The sequence below is a fragment of the Pelobates fuscus genome, chromosome 11 (genome assembly GCF_036172605.1).
Source record: "Pelobates fuscus isolate aPelFus1 chromosome 11, aPelFus1.pri, whole genome shotgun sequence".
Taxonomy (NCBI): Eukaryota; Metazoa; Chordata; class Amphibia; order Anura; family Pelobatidae; genus Pelobates; species Pelobates fuscus.
Window position 1 is genome coordinate 43206077 of NC_086327.1, and position 21380 is coordinate 43227456.

Sequence of the window (21380 nt, forward strand, 5' to 3'; positions counted from 1 at the left end):
AGAAAAAAAGATTAAAGATTTTATTTTATTTTAATAACAAGACAGTCATGCACCAATTATCCCTGTTTTGACCCTATCCAGTAGGTTTTTGTGTCTATGGCAGCGATGCTAAACTTGGCACTGAACTATGGTTTCAGTTAATGTGGTGTAATCAAAGGATTTATATTATAAATGTTCTATATTGTGTTGGATAATCTTTTCACTGCACAGCATGTAAGGGTGTCTTGGAGACGTGAACTGTATACACTTATCTATCCATAGGCAACACTTATTTCCTTGTTTAGACGATAAATAGAATTTTCAGGTCAGTGAATTCCATTTTTCGTAATCTACCAACATCAGTAGTAAAAATTTTAACAAGTGAAACATTATTTCTAGGGTTGCCCTAAATAGAAACATAAAAACAGATTTGGAAGACAGATATCCCAAACTCTGCAATTACATATTCTGACTTCCTATCAAAAAATCCAATCTCAATTCTTAATTTTATTTCCTACTCAAGATAGCTGTGCTTCTATCCATCTAGAACTCTATCGCCGCAATAGTATCGACCACCCCTGTTGGAAAAGTAGCCCCTGCATTTAGAACTCTTTCAGTAAAAAAAAGGTTCCCGATTCTATGCTGCAATGCATTTACTTAGGGACCCGCTAAGTCAGAATTGTAGCACGTGGACCCTGTGCTCACTGTCCCTAGAGGGGTATCAGCTTCACCTTGCTGATGAGACCCAAAGTAAGCCGAAATTATAGTCCAGTGTTGCTGTATCTCTTATAGAGAGGGAACTTGTGGCATTTCCGATTCCAGGTATGGATGTAATCAGTCTGATATGCAAACAGTGTAGGTTCACTGTGTAATGGCACAAGTGAGCAATAACTATTTTAAGACTTGAGCGGGGACTAACCGAAGGGCAAGCTATTGAGGTTCCTCAAAGCTTCAAAGCTTTGCCAGTTCCCAATGTTATTCCTAGATTTTCCTCCATCTAATTTCAGGTCATACCTTTTATTCTGGAACCTCTCATTAACTGTAAAATATCAACCTTTCTGGACTTTGTTAAATGTTCTGATTTATTTTAAAGTCTCTATCCTGTTACCAATCCACTATCTGTATTCATCTAGAGAAATGTAGGGCTTTCAGAGATTAATGTTGCCGTTGCCCTAAAAGTACTGCATATTGCTATACATCATCAGGGTTATTTACTAACGTGAGACTTTTTGTGACTTCAGAATGAATTCAAAGGGAAATTTAAGCCTAATATAGCTTAATTTGAGGTCTCTCATGCTTCCATTTCAGCTTTTTTGGAATAAAACGTGAAATTCACATTGAATTCACTTTCAATTTCCGACAATTGTCACTTCACCGAATAACCCTTTACGGTTACTAGTTTACTAGTTCTTGCAGTTGTTTTATCACAATGTTTACTAAGCTTCAAATTACTTTCAAACTATCTGAGACAAGAAAAAAAAAAGAAACTACGTAATTATCAGGTCCCTCTCTTCTGTCGAAACTATTGTACGACTACATATAGTTTTAAGCTATTGGGTGCTCATTGTATAAAGGTAAAAACTGGATCAATATGAATACAGGCAAGTGTATCTTTCCACCTTGATACCTTGGGGTCCACTTCTGTGACCCCAGAACAATATATGTGAGCATCAGTTAGTTGTAAATGTGTTACGTATCTGAGTGTACAGAGATGTGCACACATTGACTGTGGAGTCTGTGTTTGATTAGACATAAGCAAGCTTCAATTTAAAGAGGAACCGTCACTTGTCTAGAATTTACACAAATGAACAAAACATTGAAAATCGCCTATAACTTAACCTTTTTTCATGAGCGGATCCATTTTTTGTTAACATTTACATTAAAATTTAACACACAACATTTTAATCCAGGTCAATGAAGAGGAGAAAGAGAGACATTGTTTCGTTTTTCCTTTTCTCTGTGTGTTATCTCTATGCTGCTTGCCAAATGAAATGCCCAAATAGCAATCATTGTCAAGATAGAATAATCCAGTTGCAGAATAAATTTCTACATTTATTATTTCCGGGGTTTTTTTTCCGTTTTTTTTTTTTTTTTTTTTCACACATCACAAATACATCCTTGTTAAAAACAGAGAAAAGTAAACGTAATATTACGGATCCTGGGTAGTGACAGTTCCCTGTTATACATTTTTATGAAAAATTGACGCCAAGTAAAGTTTAAGTTCTGACCGAGTCATAGTGGTGGTGCTTCCTTTTATAGCAAGACGACTCAGCATGAGTTACAAGATGCAATTAGCCCCACATCATTCTGGCAACAACCCAAGCACATGTTTTGAGTACACATTAGTGAATTAGGCATTTGCTATAATCACCAGACATTTTATGGTTTTATTCCTGATTCCCTGTAGAACGTTCAGTTTGTTTCTTTGGTGAACCAAAGCAGCTTGTATTACTATCCTGATCTCTGTACTCCTAGACCTGGCCTGGTATTACTTTCTTGTGTATTTTTAGATGCCCTGACCTTGGCTTGTTTTTTGCTCCGCTCTACTATAGACACTGTGTTGGCCAATCTGAAGACCGGCAATACGCTGCTATCTTTTTTTTCACTATTAGGTTCAAGCTCTGTGCTGTGGGTTACCCTCTATACCTTAACAGTTACCTTCTCATTCACAACTCTTGCTGAGCGCGTGTCTACTTTAACAGTTTTATTTAAAGAGACACAAAGCACTATAACCCTTGCAGTTTATTGCAGTGGTTATGGTGTAAGAAGTATTTTAATGCAGTCTCTTTGGTTTTGTCAACCATTCTCAAGGGATATGACAAAAAAAAAAAAACGTTGGTCCCTCCATTGCTTACATTGAGATAATGCAGAAGTTTCACTTCTGCATTGTACATACACATATATTCAAATTTATGACAACATTGATAGGCTTGGTTTCTGTCTAGGTTTTGGGTGCCCGAGTTTATGTCAAGCTGCTTAAAAACTGACAGAAAACAATTGCACTCAAATGATTTCTGGCACCATAACCACTACAATTAGCTGCAGTGGTCATGATGTGAAGAGTGTACTATGATAAGCTGATAAAGCTTCATATCAAGTAAGTTGGCCAACAACCTAAGCCCTGCACTTCAGGCCACAGCCTAGGATAGCTAACGGAAATTCCTGCTAAGTAGCTTCCAGCGTTAGTAGTGGAGGTGAGGAGCGACAACCGGCTGACCCCAGGTATAAAGGCAGACCCTTCAAAAACTGATAACTACTTAACATGGGGTGGTGGTATGGCACTCCTGGCACCATAACCACTACATTTATCTGTAGTGGTTATGGTGCCAGGGGCATTCCTATAAATATCAAACAACTTTCGGCATGTGCAATGGTTCTGAATGCAGCAACCTCATAGAAAGTAGACTGACAGACCTGCCCATGGCTTTCATGAAGAAATTATGTTTTAATTAGCCCTTTAAATTATTGACCGACTTTAATTCCATTAATTATGACCCTGTAATAAAATCTTATCTTTTTCCATAGTCCAACATTCCAGAGTAAATCCCTGTTATATAGCAAATATGAGGAAGCTTCACACTGAAGGGCAAAGCAACTTGAAAATATGATTAACCTGCACATTTCTAGGTGTAAAACGCAGGTGATGTGGCTCTGTCATTTACTACCTCTTCCGGTCCTCAGTCCAGGATCCATCCCTAAAGCCCCCATGGGTCCCCACAACCTTTTTGGGTGTGCACATCAAATTATATGTATTCCCAGGCTTTCAATGGACCTGTGATAACTGTGATTATGTGAGAGTCAACACAGAGGACAACACAGAAGACCCATGACGCGCAGCTCCTGGAAGTGACGCAACGTTGGAAAAAGAGGAGTACAGATTGGCCAGCCAATGCCAAAATTGGAAAGACTGTGGAGATTTACTAAAGCTCACCCTTTGCTAACCTGCAGCGTATACATAATGGAGAGTTGTACTTATTTTATATATATATATATATATATATATATATATATATATATATATATATATATATATACACATATATATACACATATTTTAAATAGAAAACGTGGGGCATCCGAGGGAAAGATTTTGGACATGCCAATGTAAAAAATTAAAAACAGAGTTACAGTCACTTTAATTAGAGAAATCATAACACTTCATCAGGATGTTGACTCTCAGAAAACCAGTTTAACCTGTACCTCCACACACCCTTCATTAGCTTGCCTCTCTGGTATGCAGTTTCATTAGTACATTTTCAACAATCTCATCTCATTCACCGTTTACAAGTATATTCATGAATAAATAATAGATCTTTTTCGAGAGTTAAACTATTTTCTAAGGTAAAATATAATCATATTGTTGTATGCAAAAGCAGATACTTAATAAAAAAATATACAAATGTGGTAATGTGCAAACAAGTACATTGTGATGAATTGAAAACTAAATGTGAATTCAAAGGGAAACTATAGTTTTTACAGGAAAACAAGATAGATAGATAGATGGATAGATAGATAGATAGATAGATAGATAGATAGAAAATCTACCAGTATTCATTATTCTTATTTATCCTATATGCATACTACCTCCCAATAGTTGAATTGCCAATTATTTGTTTTAGGGTTTGTTAGAGCAATTCACACCGATGAAATAAAATTAACCCCAAACCAATAATCAAAGAGGGGTGCTCCAAATGGTAATACGCTCCTCAAACAATGTGTACAGTCAAACAACAACACATATTGGATTCTAGTGGGTTCTGTTACAGTGCCAATTTAGCAAAGGCGCAGCAATGCCATAACACAACTTAAATATGTAATATCAAAATGCATATTAATAAAAGCACACCAATATCATAGCTCAGCTACAATTTCCTTATTTCCTTATAATACACCTAAAATACACAGTCACAAAAAAACGCGTGGGACATAAAATGAAAATAAATACATTGATTTAGACATTTTCCAGATGATTCAATACTCTTAGAAAAATGTTCCATATGATTTATCTACAAAAATTTCTATAAACTTTAATGTTGACGTCTGTGTATAAATCATTTGAAAAGTTCTTCTAACAGTATATTGAATCATTTGGAAAGCTTATCAATGCCAATATCTTCCAGAGCCCCTCACCCAACGCATTTTGTTATTTTAAAGACTTTTTCTAATGTATATGCTGAATTGTAAGATATACTAAAATCTCTCCTGGCTTTGGATCACTTTATTTGTGTGTGTGGTGGGGGGGTTCAACATCCAATCAAGTAAGATTTCCTTGACGTGCTTTTGTTTGTCTATGCACTCAAACATGAAACGCAAATCTATTTGTTGGTGTTTCACCTAGTACCTAATTTCATGTTCACATTACATAAGGCGTCAAGCTTCATACAGAAGCTTTGAAAGTCCAAATACATAATGTGTTTAGTACATATATACTCCATTATGGTATCCAGCTGAGTATGGAGGCCTTATAAGTCCAAAAAGAACAAATGCACGGGGCATCTAATGATACACTGGTGTGAGTTTTATTGCCGTGGAGCTCTGTGATACACTCCTACACATCAAACATTTTGAGCTTTAAGAAAAGAGGGGCAAAATGGTAAAATGGAGACAGGGTGAAATGAACGGTACCAATGCATGCAATATTAGCCACTCTCACATTTATTGTAAATATCTTTGTAATTGAAGATTTTTTTCACAGTCAAAACGGGTCTGGCAAGGCCCAAAATCACAAGTGTATGCAGAACAAGATGTGCAGTTTTCCAATATGTCAAAGTATAACTAGTGACACCGGGTTAAAATATGTAAAAGCAGAGGTTGAGGTTTAGCAAAGACCTTCTATAGTGTGGTTTTCTCTAAAGGCCACTTTCATTTTTAAACCTCACCTCCACCTCCCTTCCCAACGCAACGCAGGCTGCTCTCCTTCCAGTTCTCAATTTATTGTATCTCTATTCTCTACTATAATGGATTTGGATTGGCAACAAGGAGATTTATCAAAGTAAGGTAATTACCATGGAAACCTGTGATACCAGCACATTCCATTTTTTACTCCTCATCTTTTACCTTTGCTTCACTTTTAGAGCAGAACTTGATTTCCCCAATAATCCCAAATCACAGAATTTGTTTGTAAAAGTAACAAGAAATTCTCTCTTTTTTTTTTAACACTTGACGTACAATAAAAATGGGTTGTTTCCAATGTTAAAGTATAAAAAGGTAAATTGAAATGAAAGATGGTTGAAATTCCTGGCAGAATTAAATGATGCATATGACATATTGTATACTTCTCCATTCTGTACATATTTCAGTCTTAACTTGTTCAAGGCTGCATTTAATAGTTATGTATTCAAGGAAGGACCATGGCACTTCCTCTTTCATATATTAACAGAGGTATTTTGAATTTACGGATATCACTATGACAATATGCAAAAACGGACCAACTGAGAAATAGTGACTCACAGTGTCAACACAAATTGCTTCATAAATACATTAAATTGATGTGTGGGATGGGAAGTACTTCTTGTGCTGTTACATTAAAGGAGAGGGGGTCCCCAAGACCCCTAATAATTTTGGTGGGTTGTAATTTCTAACCCTCACTCCATTAGAAGGAGCTTAGTAGCTTTGTAGGGCTGAGCAGCCCTCTCCTCTTCCCAGCAGCATCACCAGGGTTTTGGGTTGGAGAACTTAAACATAAACTAACTGGTTTAAGATCCAAGCATAAAACCCCTTATCCACATAAATTTAGTAAGAAGCAAAATGTATCCCACCACAATACTACTATATACACTGACACATGCCCTCTGAATACCATTCAGCTAAGTTTTTTTTCTGAACGATGCAAGTAATAGAAAACAAAATGTTTTTATCTTATTAATTGCTTCAGTAAAAGGCTAGCTGCAACTGTAACAAATATTAAACCCAGAATCTTCCCCAGAAACACTACCAATTAAAAGTTCAGCTTTCAGATTTTTACATCCTGGAATATAAATAAAGGGACACTCCACTGTCTAAATGGGCAAAAAAAATAAATAATTCACTGTTTAGTGTATATATTCCTATTGAATAGATGCATGCAATTTCAACCATATATTCTTTGCGGATTTATCCTAAAAGAGCTTGCAAAAGCTGCCGTTCTTATAAGCTTTATAACTGCAGGTTTAAAAGCCCCTTCCTTTTCTAATGGAAGAGACTAACAATCTCTTCATGGGCAAATACCTCGGTGAGAACCCTCTAAAGCTCTCTGACAGACTTGGACGTTCTAATCTGAGGTCTGAGTAAGAGGTATGAAGAGGGGAGGCAGGCGCGCTCAAGTAGAATGGGCTTGCAACTTCCATCAGCTCACGGGAGCTAACGGAAGGAAGAAGCAAACCTCCCCAGCTGTCAATCAATGACAGCCAGGGAATTCTGGGGTTAAAATAGGGAGGTTTGAGGTTAAAATAGGATACTCCTCGCCCATAAAGCACTTGAGCAAGTTTTTAAGTTCTCTAATTGATTTGAGAAGAGTCAAGAATGCTCTAAATGGAGAACTAGATTATTGAATGTTAGTAGTTTAACTCACACCAGCAATTACAAATATATCAGTTGATACTTTTTAGAATAAACTTAATCCAATTTTTTTTTTTATTTACTGTTCTTTAAATGTGTACAGTACATGTTATATGAAAATCACCTGTCTACTTTCTGTTCCAAGTTGGCTTAAAATGTATGCAAACATATTGCATTATACTTAGCAGAATCCAATCTCATTGTTTTCTGGTATTCATTGCTTTGAATAACGACGGCCTGGTCCTTTCTATAGTATAATCTATAATAACTAAAGCACAAACGGTTAAAGAAAAAAAAAGGATAAAAGCGCAGTGTATGTGTAAAACGTTGTAGCCAGGAGGCACATATTCCAATGCAGCCCTTTCTTCACTCAGCTGTGATATTTCTACTGAGTGCAGCAAAAATATTCTCCCTACGTGCTTATGTAGAGGTCCCTGAGGGAAGAATCACTCTCACTAATCTAAGCCAGCTTGTAGGGATCATGTAGTTGTTCATTGCATCTGCAGAGCGACCTTCATTAAACAGGAACTTTCAAGAATTGACAAGGGAATTCCTGAAATCAAGCGTGGAAATAGCTGATAGTCCTGTTTTGGTAAATGATCTTCATAAAGGTTAGGGTAAGTAAGGGTGGCAGTATGTCAATTGCCCCCAGGGCTCTTACACTGCATCATTTTTTCACTGGAACATTTTAGCACATCAACAATTTATTTAAATGAAACTTGGGTGTTTATTAAAATGTTTAATTAGAAACCACATTGTATTTCTGGTTAATTCACTAAACAGTGAGTTATGGGAGAATATTATCATGCCTTTACTTTTATGGATCCATTTATCAGTTGATGGGGGTATATATTTGTAATATATTACCAGTCAAATATTTTAGTTTGCTGATAAAAATAAAAAATAAAAAAGTAAGTGATATTATAGTATTATTTGGGGTATATTATATAACATTATAAAAGGGCTCTGAGAGGATAGGGTAACTGGCTGGTAGCAATAACGGCAATTTGTTTATATTATTCCTCCAGATCAAAAGTTACTTGCTATGCTTCTAGTTTTTCCATCGTCCAGAAGTGAGGAACTTAGTAAATATAGGGTTCTGCAATATAGAATTCTGCAATATTACAATGCTCGCTGTTGTGCAGATCAACATGTCATGGTCTGTGCTAAGGACTACTTCTAAATTGGGCAGTTTCCACTGGAAAGTTATCTTAGAGGAAATTAGTGCGGGCGCATGCAGTGTGTAACTGAAGCAGAACGGTAACAAGTCTATTTTTTTTCCTTCTGTATTCAATGCACAGGAAAGGGTTGGTAGATTTGGTTAGAGTTCATTGGCAATCATCTGGCAATCTTAAATTAGCAATTTATAATACTGATTGTCTTTAAAACAGAAATGAGTACTGTGTGAGCATACAGTGCAGAGTATTCATCAACTACCCATTTATATTAGAGGGGGTTACAAGTGAAAATTGGCTAAATGTAGCACTGGGCAGAATCTCTGCAGAACATCTTGGCATTTTCCAGCAGCTGCTGTGACACAAATGCCTATGGCAATTTGCTGCACATATGCAAGATCGTCTTTTGAGGATCTTGTGGTCTCATACTCTTACTCAATGGCAGATGAAGCTGGCACTAACTGAAGATGGAGCTAAAGAGGGACATGAGAGTGCTGAGCAGATAGATTCTACCTTCTCTCCTCTAGGTGCAAACATAGAAGAAGACATGTTGTTTTGGGGAGGCCTTTGCACAGAATTCAAAGACCAAACATTGTCAGTTTAACTGTTTATGCACCATCTATGCTCATAGTGTTCCTTTCATAAACCTGTTTGGCCCTAGAATTGCTTGTAAATTACAGACGACAGGTGCACGTTAATAAACATTGGATTCCCCCCCAGTTTAGATCATCAGTCCCCCCCAGAAGACTTTACATCCCTAGCCGCACTGGTCTCAGCCCATCCAATGCTTCCCCTTAGGGAAGCTTGAGGGGGCTTGCACGCATCACATGTGCCAATCGGCATCTCTTCAAAGAGGTCACTACATCTCTAAAGGGGGTGGTCAGAATCTTCATGCAGAGGAAGGAAGGACCTGCACCAGGAAGGACCTTTAGTGGCTGTGTGAGTGACAGTCAGTAGAGGTGTAACTAATAAACAGTGTAAACACAGTTTTTTTTCAGAACATGTTTACATTGCTGGGACTGTAGGAGCAGTCTCTTTGCACCAGAACCACTACCTTAACGTAAAGTGCTCCTTTAACCTTTAACTAAAGGGACATTTCATATATTAAACAGCTTATTTGGAAAATTAAGAAATAAAGGTAAAAAAAAAAAAAAAGTAGGAAGGGGTCACTGGTGGCTTGTTTCCAAAACAGGAAAGAAACTGCAGCTGCTGATTTTCTATAAAAAGAAGTGAAATTTTATGCTTTTAAGCAAATTAGTGAAATGACTCGGTGCCTGCCATCTAAATTACCTACCATACAATGCAATGAGGTAGTTCTCCTTTTCTTCCTATGCTCACAAAACAGTTAAATAGTTCAGATTATTGAGAAGAATAAACTATTCTTTTGTATTTGTTAATTAGGTTGGTGTGTGATCACCACAATAATAAAAACAGGGGAAAAAGATAATATAAAAAGATTTTGAATATATCTGAGATCACTTACAGGCAATGACAAGCAGTACATATAGTAAACATCTTAAAGGATAATACAATCCTTATATTACATCGGAAACATTATGTAAACTTAATGTGTATTTAGGAGACTCCTACTTGCCTGCACGGCTTCAATATGTCAGCTTACATGCATCTCTAGAACTCTCATTATTTTCTGCCAACCCTCCACTACTAGCAAAGATTCAGTTCAAGAGTGTTTTCAGTAGTTTTCATATAGACCTAAAACCTATTGATTCTGGGAATGATTTTGGGACTCCTCATAAGAAATGTAAGTTAATTCTCATCCAACATACTAGCTGTGTTTTTTCTTCTTCAAAGGCAGTAGTGATGTCAAAGCAGCATTATTTATTTATTTTTTTAATTTAACCAAACACATTAGAAGCAATGGCTCCATCTACATGCAGAATTCCGTTGTACTTGGGTCAAATATGTGTCACGGCTGAGAGAAATCTGGTGAACTTTTACGTTGATGGGGGAACTAGACTCTATCCCATGGTATTTGACTTTGCTCCCTTGAATTTATGTACTCGACGCCTGACCAAATGAGATGCCATGCCCTGTAGGCCTATTTGTACATGTACTAAGGAAATAAATACCACTTCAATGAGATCATACTCAACCTGCTGATACAGTTATCCTTTAACAGCCATATAGGATCTAACAGCAACATGCAAAGTTGATAGGTGAAGTCACCTATTAGAACAGACTAAGTATGTCTGATGGGTTTGATCGTTCCAAAATGTTGACATGCTTCAGCTTTGGCAGTTAGATTATATTAAACTACAATTCTGAGTTTATTGAATAACCCAACGAGATTAGAGCAAAAGTGGACAGGATCTTCCCTAGTCTGTTATCATCTGATCTGAAGACACACAGTGATAATTCAAATAAACAAAGCACCAGGACCTAGTGCTCAATAATAATAGAAAAAACAAACAATTAAAGAGAGAAACATGGATATAATCTCTCTCTCTCTCTCTCTCTCTCTATATATATATATATATATATAGCAAATAAGCATCATATAAATAATACAGTAAAGTAGTGTAAACGCATGCATCATTGATTGAAAACTGATGTTTTAGAACATGGCCTGCTTTTGTTCCCCAAATTTTCTACTAGTTAATATCACCCCTGGCTTTAAAGGAACATGATAGCGTTAGGAATACAAATGTGTCTTTCTAATGCTATAGTATCCTAGTCACCATTTAGATGACAACTCCTCCCTTTGTAAGTAGTAAAAAAATAATTTTTCTCACCTTTTCTGTAGCGTCGGGCTGGACGTTTCGCAGCTGGACCCACCCCTCCACTAAGATCAGCAATTTTGATGAACTCAGACAATCCAATGCTTTCCAAGAAGAAAACATTTGGAAGGTTAGTGTACATGTGCAGCAAAATGCCACTTTCTATGAGATCATCTGATTGAAATAGCAGAGATTTACTCAACTTTTCCTTTGGAAGCACCTATAGTGGTTGACCGAGTGACAGCTACTAGAGTCATTTAAACCTGTAATGTAAACATTGTCGTTCCTGCAGATCTAAAACGAGGGGGGCATGGCACCCAGAGCATTTAACTGAGATGAAGTTGTCTGGATACTTAGAGTGCCCCTTTTAAGCATATTTTTTTCATGCACATAGGAAGTTAATGAACAAGAATTTACTAAATCGAATGTTTAATGAGAATTTAAAAATGGGGTAGGACAGAGTTAAACTGGCAAACAGGATATATGGCTATCTCTCAAACGAAAGACTGAGGCTTGTGACATAGGAGCAATTATCTGCTTTTCATATGTTTAGTACAATTCACAAGTTTTCATGACTCATTTACAATGATGTGCAGATCCATGTAATAAGCTGTTCATGTGGGCTGCAGAGAACTGGAAGAATTGTGTGATAAACTACCAATACGATGTGTTGCCAGTTTTGTAAGTGGTACAGCATTTTAAGATGCTTTTATAAACTATTTCCCTTTACAAAGCCAAAGGTTTGTGTATTTCCCAGACTGCAACTTCTTTCCTCATTCTAATAGTCTACAGAACTTGTAGCTTTCTATAACGTTACTTGATGACACAAAAAATAAAAAAGAGAAGTGTAATTCCCAAAATGTCTCAATCATATTGATGAGCATATCAGATGAGTATATAGGTTATTGCAAATATGTTAAGACTGACGAACAAATACTAACATGTTCTATAGGGCAGCATTTCCCAACTAGGGTTCCGTAGAACCTTGGGGTTCAGCGAGAACACAAATAGGGTTCCACCAAAAGTTCGGGAAACAAAATGGCAGAGCGCTCCCTCGCTGCCCGCCTCAATTATTGCGGCAGCCATTATCGTGGCGCGCACAGCAGTGATGCCGGAGCCGGAATATGACGTCACTCCAGCATCACTAAGAGGCGCACAAAGGAGCTGAGCAGGAAGATCACTGCTCCCTTGCCTCTCGCACGCCAGCCGCTCAGCCCAGCAGCCCCACTGGACCCAAAGGTAGGCTGGGTGGAGTGAAATAAAAAAAATAAAAAATTGTGTGTGTGTTTGTCAAGGAGTTTGTATGTGTGTTTGTCAGTGAGAGTGTATGTGTGCTTGTCAGTGAGTGTGTATATGTGTTTATATGTGTGTCTGCCAAAGAGTATGTGTATTTGTCAGTGAGAGTGTATGTGTGTCTGTCAAGGTTTGTGTATGTTTCACTGTGTGTAGCTGAGGGTGTTTGTGTATGTGTGTGTGTGTGTGTATGTGTATGTGCCAGTGTATATCAGTGTGTTTGTATGTGCCTATGTGTGTGTGTGTGTCTCAGTGTGTGTAAGTGTCAATTAGGTATCGACCGATATTGATTTTTTTTAGAGCCGATATCGATAATCTGTGAACTTTCAGGCCGATAGCCGATAACTTACCGATACTGATATTCTGTACATTTACCATTTTAAAAAAAACAACCTATTTCTACACAAATCTACCGTTAACTGAACATATTTATTTTTATTTATTTTTTTGAAAATCTTTTTTTTATTAAGGTAAATGCACAAAATATACATCAGTCAGAATTGTTTTCAAGAATATATGTGTGTGTAGTGGATGCAGTGAGAATATTTGATTAGTGAATGCAGTGTGTGTATGTTTGTGTAGTGGATGCAGTGTGTATGTTTGTGTAGTGGATGCAGAGTGGCAACGCTCTGACGGGGGAGCTGAAGGGCGCTGCTGGGAAGATAAGTAAGAGTGTGCTGAGCCCCCCCAGGACCGCTGGGGGCCCCCCAGGACCCTGATGGTGGCTTTGGTCTGCGTTATCGGCAATATCGGTATCTTTATTCGTCGTTACCGATATTACTGAAAATACACAATATCGGCCAATAATATCGGCCAGACCAATAATCGGTTGATCCCTAGTGTCAATGTGTGTATCTGAGTGTGTATGGGCCAGTGTGTGTATATGTCACTGTGTGTATCTGAGTGTGTGTGTATTTGTGAGTCAAGATGTGTGTACGTGGCACTGTGTGCATCTGAGTGTGTGTATGAATATCTGAGTGTGTGTATCTGTGTGTCAAGGTGCGTGTATCTGTGTGTCAGTGTGTGTATCTGTGTGCCAGTGTGTGTGTATCTGTGTGTCAGATACACACACACACAGATACATATTGACACACAGATACACATACTGGCACATACCCTGGACCCACCCTGGATCCAAGCTCAGAATTCAGCTTCCAGTGGGTGGACCTCTCCTACTCCAGAGAGTCTAGCAAGTATAGCTGTGTAGCACTTACAAGAGCTAGTGATTATAGCCAGTATAGCAATCCGAAGCAGGTATAGCTGGTATAGCTGGTATTGCTGTTCCCTACAATCACAAGATGAGGCTGCGTGTTAAAGGATCACTATAGTGTCTGGAAAGCAAACTCATTTCCTGACACTTTAGTATCCTTAGGACCCCCCACCCTCAGGATCCCCCTCCCTCAGCGCTGAAGGGGTTAAAACCCCTTTAGCCACTTACCTTAATCCAGCGCCGGGCTCCCTCGGCGCTGGTGACCTCTCCTCCCCTGGCATCAGCTCCCAAGTGGAGCGGAATGCGCCTGTGCGTCAAGTGCCACGCGCGCATTCAAACAGTCCACAGGAAAGCATTTCTCGGAAATAGTTCCAGGGCATTCGTGGCTAAGTCCCCCTGAAGTCTATTCACGGTTTTGGTCAATGCGACCGGCCGCCAGTGAGCTAGCGTTCGGTTCCATGGAAAGTGCCGAACCAGGGCGAAATAAAAAATATGGGTCTTTACAGTTGCTGACCTGGCCCATAGTCTTTTGGCAGGAGGCTGTCAAGCAAGCCCCTGTAAAAGCCTGTGGCAAGGTTCTGTTCGCCACAATACACTATGTCAAATAGTTCCACGGGAAAAATTAATTGGGAACCCCTGCTATAGGGTATTCTGCACTAAAGGTAGGTGATGAAAACCTTTAGAGCACACCAGGCTGTTCGTTTTAGTGATGTGCCCACATATACACTGCCTGACTCATTCCTGGGAGAAAGTCTGAAATCTCACATTGTTGTATATTGTATTATGTACAGTATATGTACAATGATTTCACTGTAGTAACACTGCAGAGTGTTGTTTTTACAAAGATAAGAAGGCAAATGTTATAATAAAAGATGTTGCCTTCTTCGTCATCGATTGATGGGTCCGCTTTGCACAGAGAATACTTTTTGATCTTTCTAGGTTGCCAGTTGGCTAATTGGTGTATATATTTGAATAAACTGTTTTATAATTCTATTGCATTTTACTTTGCACACACATTGCATATCGCTACAGTGCATCTAAGATTATCTATCCTCCGCAACACACTTCTTCTTTCTAATAAACACCTACACAGCAACTACAGTAACAGCTATATGCCAGTGTCATAAACAATTAAACAAATACAGAAACATATTGTATTTGAATTCAAATGTATATGTATACTGTTGTATAATCTACATGTTACAAGTCGGACATTGGGAAAAGTCTTTCATGGCCCTACCAATTGTGAAAATTTATTAGCCAGAATGCCTTGTTTCAACTTTCCAACTGAGTTTTTAACTCAGGGCCACAGCCAACCCCTTGCCAATGAGAGCCAAAAGGTTGAAACTGTACAGTCCATCATTGTTTTTGGTCATAGGTCCTGTTAAATCGCAACCCATGCTTTGGTTTAAAAAAACTGTGCTTAAACAGTGCTCCTTTGCTAAGGGTATCTACAGCAATGCAAAATGATGTCAAAAATATAATGTCGGTCTGTGCTCATTTGCAGGTTGAGCAAGGCATTCTGGAATAATTGTGGATGATTGAACATGATGTGATAAATAGCAAATTTTTAAATCACTGGGGAGTTGTATCATGTTTTGCATGCACCTCAACGTTTCTTAATATTTCTCAATATTTTATTTGTTAACTATGACAAAAGTATTCTATATATGTTTCTTGACAATCAAGGGAAACAATCAAACAAAGTGAGGGGTAATTATCTGAAATGATGACAGTAGTTAAAAACAAGAACACAACACAAAAAACAGAACACAAAATACAATTCTTATTAAGCTGGCAAGGATATAATTAATACGTATATTAAAAGATTAAAAAGCCGGGGCGGAGCTCCGAAACAAACGGGAGCTCCGAAACAAACGGGAAGAAAAATCCCCAAAACTAACCTTAAATACCCGCACAACCAAGCGACTCACCCGAGGGCACCAACGACACGAGCCCGACACGACATATGCCGTTCTTCCAAGCGGTCAAAGCGCCAAAGAAAAAGAGGAAGACCGGGGCCTATCACGCTACCCAGAGCCTGGACTTGGCGGCTCTGTTCGGCGCCTTCACACCACCAGGTGCGTCGGGAGAGCAGGGGCCGTCAGGGCAGGCTACAACAGCCGCCGAGATGGGACGCAGACCCCCAAAATCGCCCCCACACATACCATCAGGGGCACAGAACATCGCGCATATGCTCCAGCGGCAGCCATCTCCTAAAATGGCGCCGCCTGGGTACAACAGAGCCGCGGAAACGCCAGAGAGTCCTCCACAGACTGAGACTCATACACAGCCTGTCCAGCTTCACACAGAACCCATCACACTAACTGCAGGGGATGGGTCAGCTCCAGTCACCCAAAGGGACTTCCAAAACTTGGTGGGAAAAATCAAAAACCTACTGGCAACTAACAAGGCAGCCATCAAGGCAGATATACAGAATGTCAATGACAGAGTGAACACAGCAGAGGGGGACATTGCCGACCTCAAACAAGGCATGAACGCTACACAAGAAACTGTCCACCACTTACAAACCATGCAACAAGCACTCTCCATACATCTAGCCACACTGGATGATAGGTCAAGAAGAAATCATCTTAAGATAAGGGACATACCGGACTCAGTAACCCCAGAAGAACTCCCCCACTATGTGAGGCGCCTGGTGGCCACCATCTTGCCGGCCGCACAGGCCAAAAAAAGTAACTCTAGATGGAACATACCGCCTGCCTAAGTCCAGCAGGGCCCCAGCGACGGCAGTACAAGACGCCATAGTGCGATACTCACACTCACAAGACAAAATCACCATCTGGTCAGCGCTGCAAGGCAAGACGCCGCTCACCTTTGAAGGCGCTAACCTTACCTTCTACCAGGACCTCACAAGGTCCACCCTGCATTGGCGGAGATCCCTACAACCTCTCACAACCAAGCTGAGATCAGCAGGTATCAAATACCGTTGGATGTCCCCCAGGCTACTGGTGGTAAACCACAAAGGGACAGCACACAAACTCTCATCGCTGTCAGAAGCCCCAACTTTCCTTATGGCACTGGGTCTACCGCCTCACATAGGGACCGACGACAGACGGGCGAACTCTCATACATGGAACCCCTCCCGAATAAACCCGTTCGTGCCTGACGCTGGCACGGCCACCCACCCAGGGACCTGAACTCTGGAAAGACTGTATACCTACTTGCAAAGTTGCGAAGTATAATGCCAGAAACTGTTACAAGTTGTTCATAATTAACTATATGTAAATCTGTTACCGCACCACACACACATGAGAGTCCCCCATGAAGGACCCACCACCCCACGACTAATAGTTCCTGGAAAAGGGGCACTACAGAACAGGTGCTCGGCTCCACACCGGCCAGCTCTCCCCCCCTGCCGCCCCCTAGGTCAGGGGTGCCACCTAAGGCGGGCCAGTTTACCCACCCTCCACAACCACACAACACACTATCATAGGATAGTTCTATACTGAACAGCCCAAACCGACACAACCCTCACATCGATCTAGATTAAATACCAAGCGATCCCACACTACACGCTCGCAGCCACCTCTACAAACCATCCTGGAAACACTACAACACACAAGTTCAAACAATATAAAAAACTGTGCAAGACAATTACTGTTATAACTGTTTTAACCATGCTAATACTATTTGTTGATCAAACCCCGCTGCAGCTGTTGGGGCGCAGCGGTACAAAATGTTGGTTGTTACCTATAACATGCACAACAAAAATAAAGAATAATAAAAAAAAAAGATGAAAAAGCCTTTGTTCTATTTATATCCATAACCTATAGACTCTAAGCTTGTTTAAGCAGGGCCCTCTTCAATCTATTGTTCCTCTAGGTTTTTGTAATTGTCTCATTAAATCTCCCCCTTTGATAATATTGTAAAGCGCTATGGAATATGCTGGCGCTATGTAAATACCAGTAATAATTACAATAACAGTTGTATTGCCTTCAAAAAAGGGGTACGAGCGTAAGAACTTAAATGTGTTGCTCCCCTCTCGATGACCACCTAAAGACATGGCGTAACATCATATGGTGCCTATATCTTTTTACTGAAAGTACCCAGTGATGTAATCCAAGGTCTAGTATCCCAGTACTTCCTGTGGCCTTAGACTTTTAGTAATAGAGGTATGTGTAATCCTTTTCCTTAACATGGGTTGCTGTGTCACAACGAAAAAGTTTCAAGATTATACTTGCTAATTATTATTTTAATATTTATACTAACATTAAAATAATTATGAAATATACAGCCTTTAACAATATATGTATCCCGGCCAATAAGAGCAGTGGTTTTTGTTTTTTTTACAAACATTAGAAAAATGTGGACCCTGAGGCTTTTTACGATCAGTAAAGTTCAAATGTAGGTAACGTACTTTTTGACCAAGAAATTAGGGAAATCATTGCAACAATAGCATTAGAAACTATACTCATATGTGATGACTGTATACTGCAACTCCTTATTGCATACCTTTCAACGTTTCATATGGACAAAGAGGGACACTTTCATTTTAGGGGTGTGAGTGAGGGGTATGGCCAGGGTGGGGCTGTTCTGAAGAAATTTAAGTGATTTACTAACAACAATTTATGCAACTGAAATTTAACTTAGAAGAACAATGTATCTTCTTTAAATAGACTCATTTCTAAAGACATTTATTGTAGTTAATGTAGTTAATTACTGTACTGTGAGTATTATTGCTGTGGAGATCTGTTATACACTCAAACACACCAATAATATGGAGATTTTAGAGAAGAGATACAATACAGGGACTGAAGGATTTGGTTCTAAAATAGGGACTGCCCCTACTAAATAGTATAGAAAGATTTGTGGCCCGCACAATACTAAATATATTACGTTACTATATTTTTATAGTGTTTTTGAAGTTCACTTCCTACAGTATTAATATAAAATATTTAATGTAAATTTAAAAACGGAAGTGGAGTGTGATGTGACAATATGCTGGTTTCATCTCAAGTTGGGCTACTTGTTTGTAATTGCCCCCCAGGCCAAATGAAGTCAGCCCTCTGCTAGATAGATTTTTCTGCTCATTAAAATGTAACCATTGCTTTCACACAAAAAAAAGGACAGATTGTTACACAAATCTTATGAAATACTTTTGGGCCTCACAGACTTAAACTATATTTTTACACCATATTTTCTACTCAGTCATGTGAACAGAGCCTGAAGATTGAATTGTTAGCAGAGGGTTGAGCTATGTCAAAGTTCCACAGACTCACTTTTCATAGGATAGTTTAACACACATATAATTCCACACTTAGCCTTTAATAAAGTGTCACTATAAAAATGTCATAAAGTGCTCACTTGTCACGAGTTACTGCCACTTAAACCCCCTGCTGTGATAACAAGAAGCAATGTCTTCAGTCCTTAAATGACTTTTAAAAGACTGAAGCAGTTTCAGACAGTTTCAATTGGTCAAATGTTTTGCTACATTGCTTATCTGTCATATGTATCTAGGCCTGCAAATTGCTTATAAAAACACAAATGTTCATCACTGCAGGGCTGAAATATTTGTAAATAATCTGATAAATTTAGATGCAGCTATACAGAACTGTCTTCAATGTTGCAATAAACAATATAAGCAGTCTTGTCAATTTATACATAATATAAAATTGGAAAAAATATGTCTCTGCTAATATTTTCATACCTGTTGCCCTATTTGGTTCCAAAATGTAAGGTTTTATACACGTGATATAGGTGTAAAAATGTGAATGTTTTTACATGTAAAAATGAATATTTTTATTTATTTTGTGAGCAGAATCTTATCGTACATAAAACAAGCTCCTAGTTAAATTTGTTCCCCACGCTTCTAAAACTAATGTTCAGCAAATTCCTATTTGACTTTATACTTCTTGAATACCACAGATTCCAATATTAATTAGTAAGCCATCAAGTAGGCCAGGCATGTTTAAATTATTATCTTTATTTTTGTGAGCTGATAGCCAGACTGCAAATTTACTCCTTATAGGGCATTTTTATTTCAGAAATAGTGTGTGTGTGTGTGTGTGTGTGTATGTATCCCTGTCTTTCTAAAACTCATTTTTACTTATTTTTTTTTGTCCTACACATACCTTACAAGAAAAAAAGTATACTATTCAATGTTATTTTTAATTAACAGAACATGCAGCGCATGTCAAGAAAATACATTCACTTTTATAGTAAGTGTCAGGCTCAGCACTATTCTCCTTAACTAAATAATTTACTAGCTGGGTATAAAATTCCACACAAGTTAAAAAAAGAAGCAGCCATTGAAAATGATTGAAAATAATAAGATTCAAGAAAAAATAAAAATAAACAGATTTTTTACATCTCAAGGTCCAATGATTGTCTATGGCTGCTATACAAATAACCTAATTTAAAAGAAAAAGCCTTATTCTGGTGTGAAATTCCCCAATTATATCGGAACAGAAATGCAATCTAGCAGCTGATGCTAAGTAATAGGCACATAACCTGCTATCAGGAGGTGTGTTTGGACTGTATTGGGAAATTGGTGTATAACTGGTTCTAAGTGATTTACAACACTGATTAAAACACTGAATATCACGTATAACTTGCGTTAAACTTTATTCATGATTTGCTCTGTTTTCTTTTAAATTTATATCGCCGGTTTCGCAAATGACATCATAATGTGATTCAGACAAGGCAAAGCCATGGCAAATGGTGCCAATGAAGAGGTTAAATTGAAACATTGTTTCATTTCTCCTCTTCTCTGTGTGCTTTCTTTAACCCCTTAAGGACCAAACTTCTGGAATAAAAAGGAATCATGACGTGTCACACACGTCATGTGTCCTTAAGGGGTTAAACTGACTGCCAGGTGCAAAGGACAGACATTATAGCAATGATTGAAAGGAAGCCAAGATGGAGGCACCCAGTTGCATATGAATACTTGTTTAATGTATGGAAAGGTAAACATAATATTATACATTTAGAAAATGAAACCACCTATGCTCTAATGCTTATGATAAGCCAAGAACAACAGCAAAAATAACTTCCTAGTATTTAATTTGACCCCTGTAGGAAGGCAGCTATTAGGAGACAGGAAAAACACATACATTTAAATGTAATCTTTAGCACAATCCTAAAAGGTCACTTTAAGCACCAGGATCACTTCGGTGAGCTGAAGTGGTCATGGTGCCTGGAGTCTGTATGTGCAACGTTTCACAATGAAAATCTGCACATATGAAGATTAACGCCTTATCGGAAAGCTAATATCAATTGTGCTTAAAATTGTCATATGTTGCCTGCATGAATGGCAGCACAGTCCCCTCTGTGCAGCTTGTGTCCTCCCCTCAGTGTATTTTCAATGTATTTTTTTTTCCCCAATGTATTCACTACGCTAACCAAAACCAGTGTTTTATGAAAACATTGTGTTTTGGTTGGGGTCCCTTTAAGGATACATAAAAATAAATTAAACGTATATTCATG

General features: G+C 38.5%; 1 protein-coding gene across 1 annotated transcript in view; it reads right to left on the reverse strand.

Annotated features, from left to right (window-relative positions):
• PTPRH (protein tyrosine phosphatase receptor type H) overlaps window positions 1-21380 on the reverse strand; it is a 165371-nt gene that overhangs the window by 142928 nt on the left and 1063 nt on the right. The gene's annotated exons all lie outside the window — the stretch shown is intronic.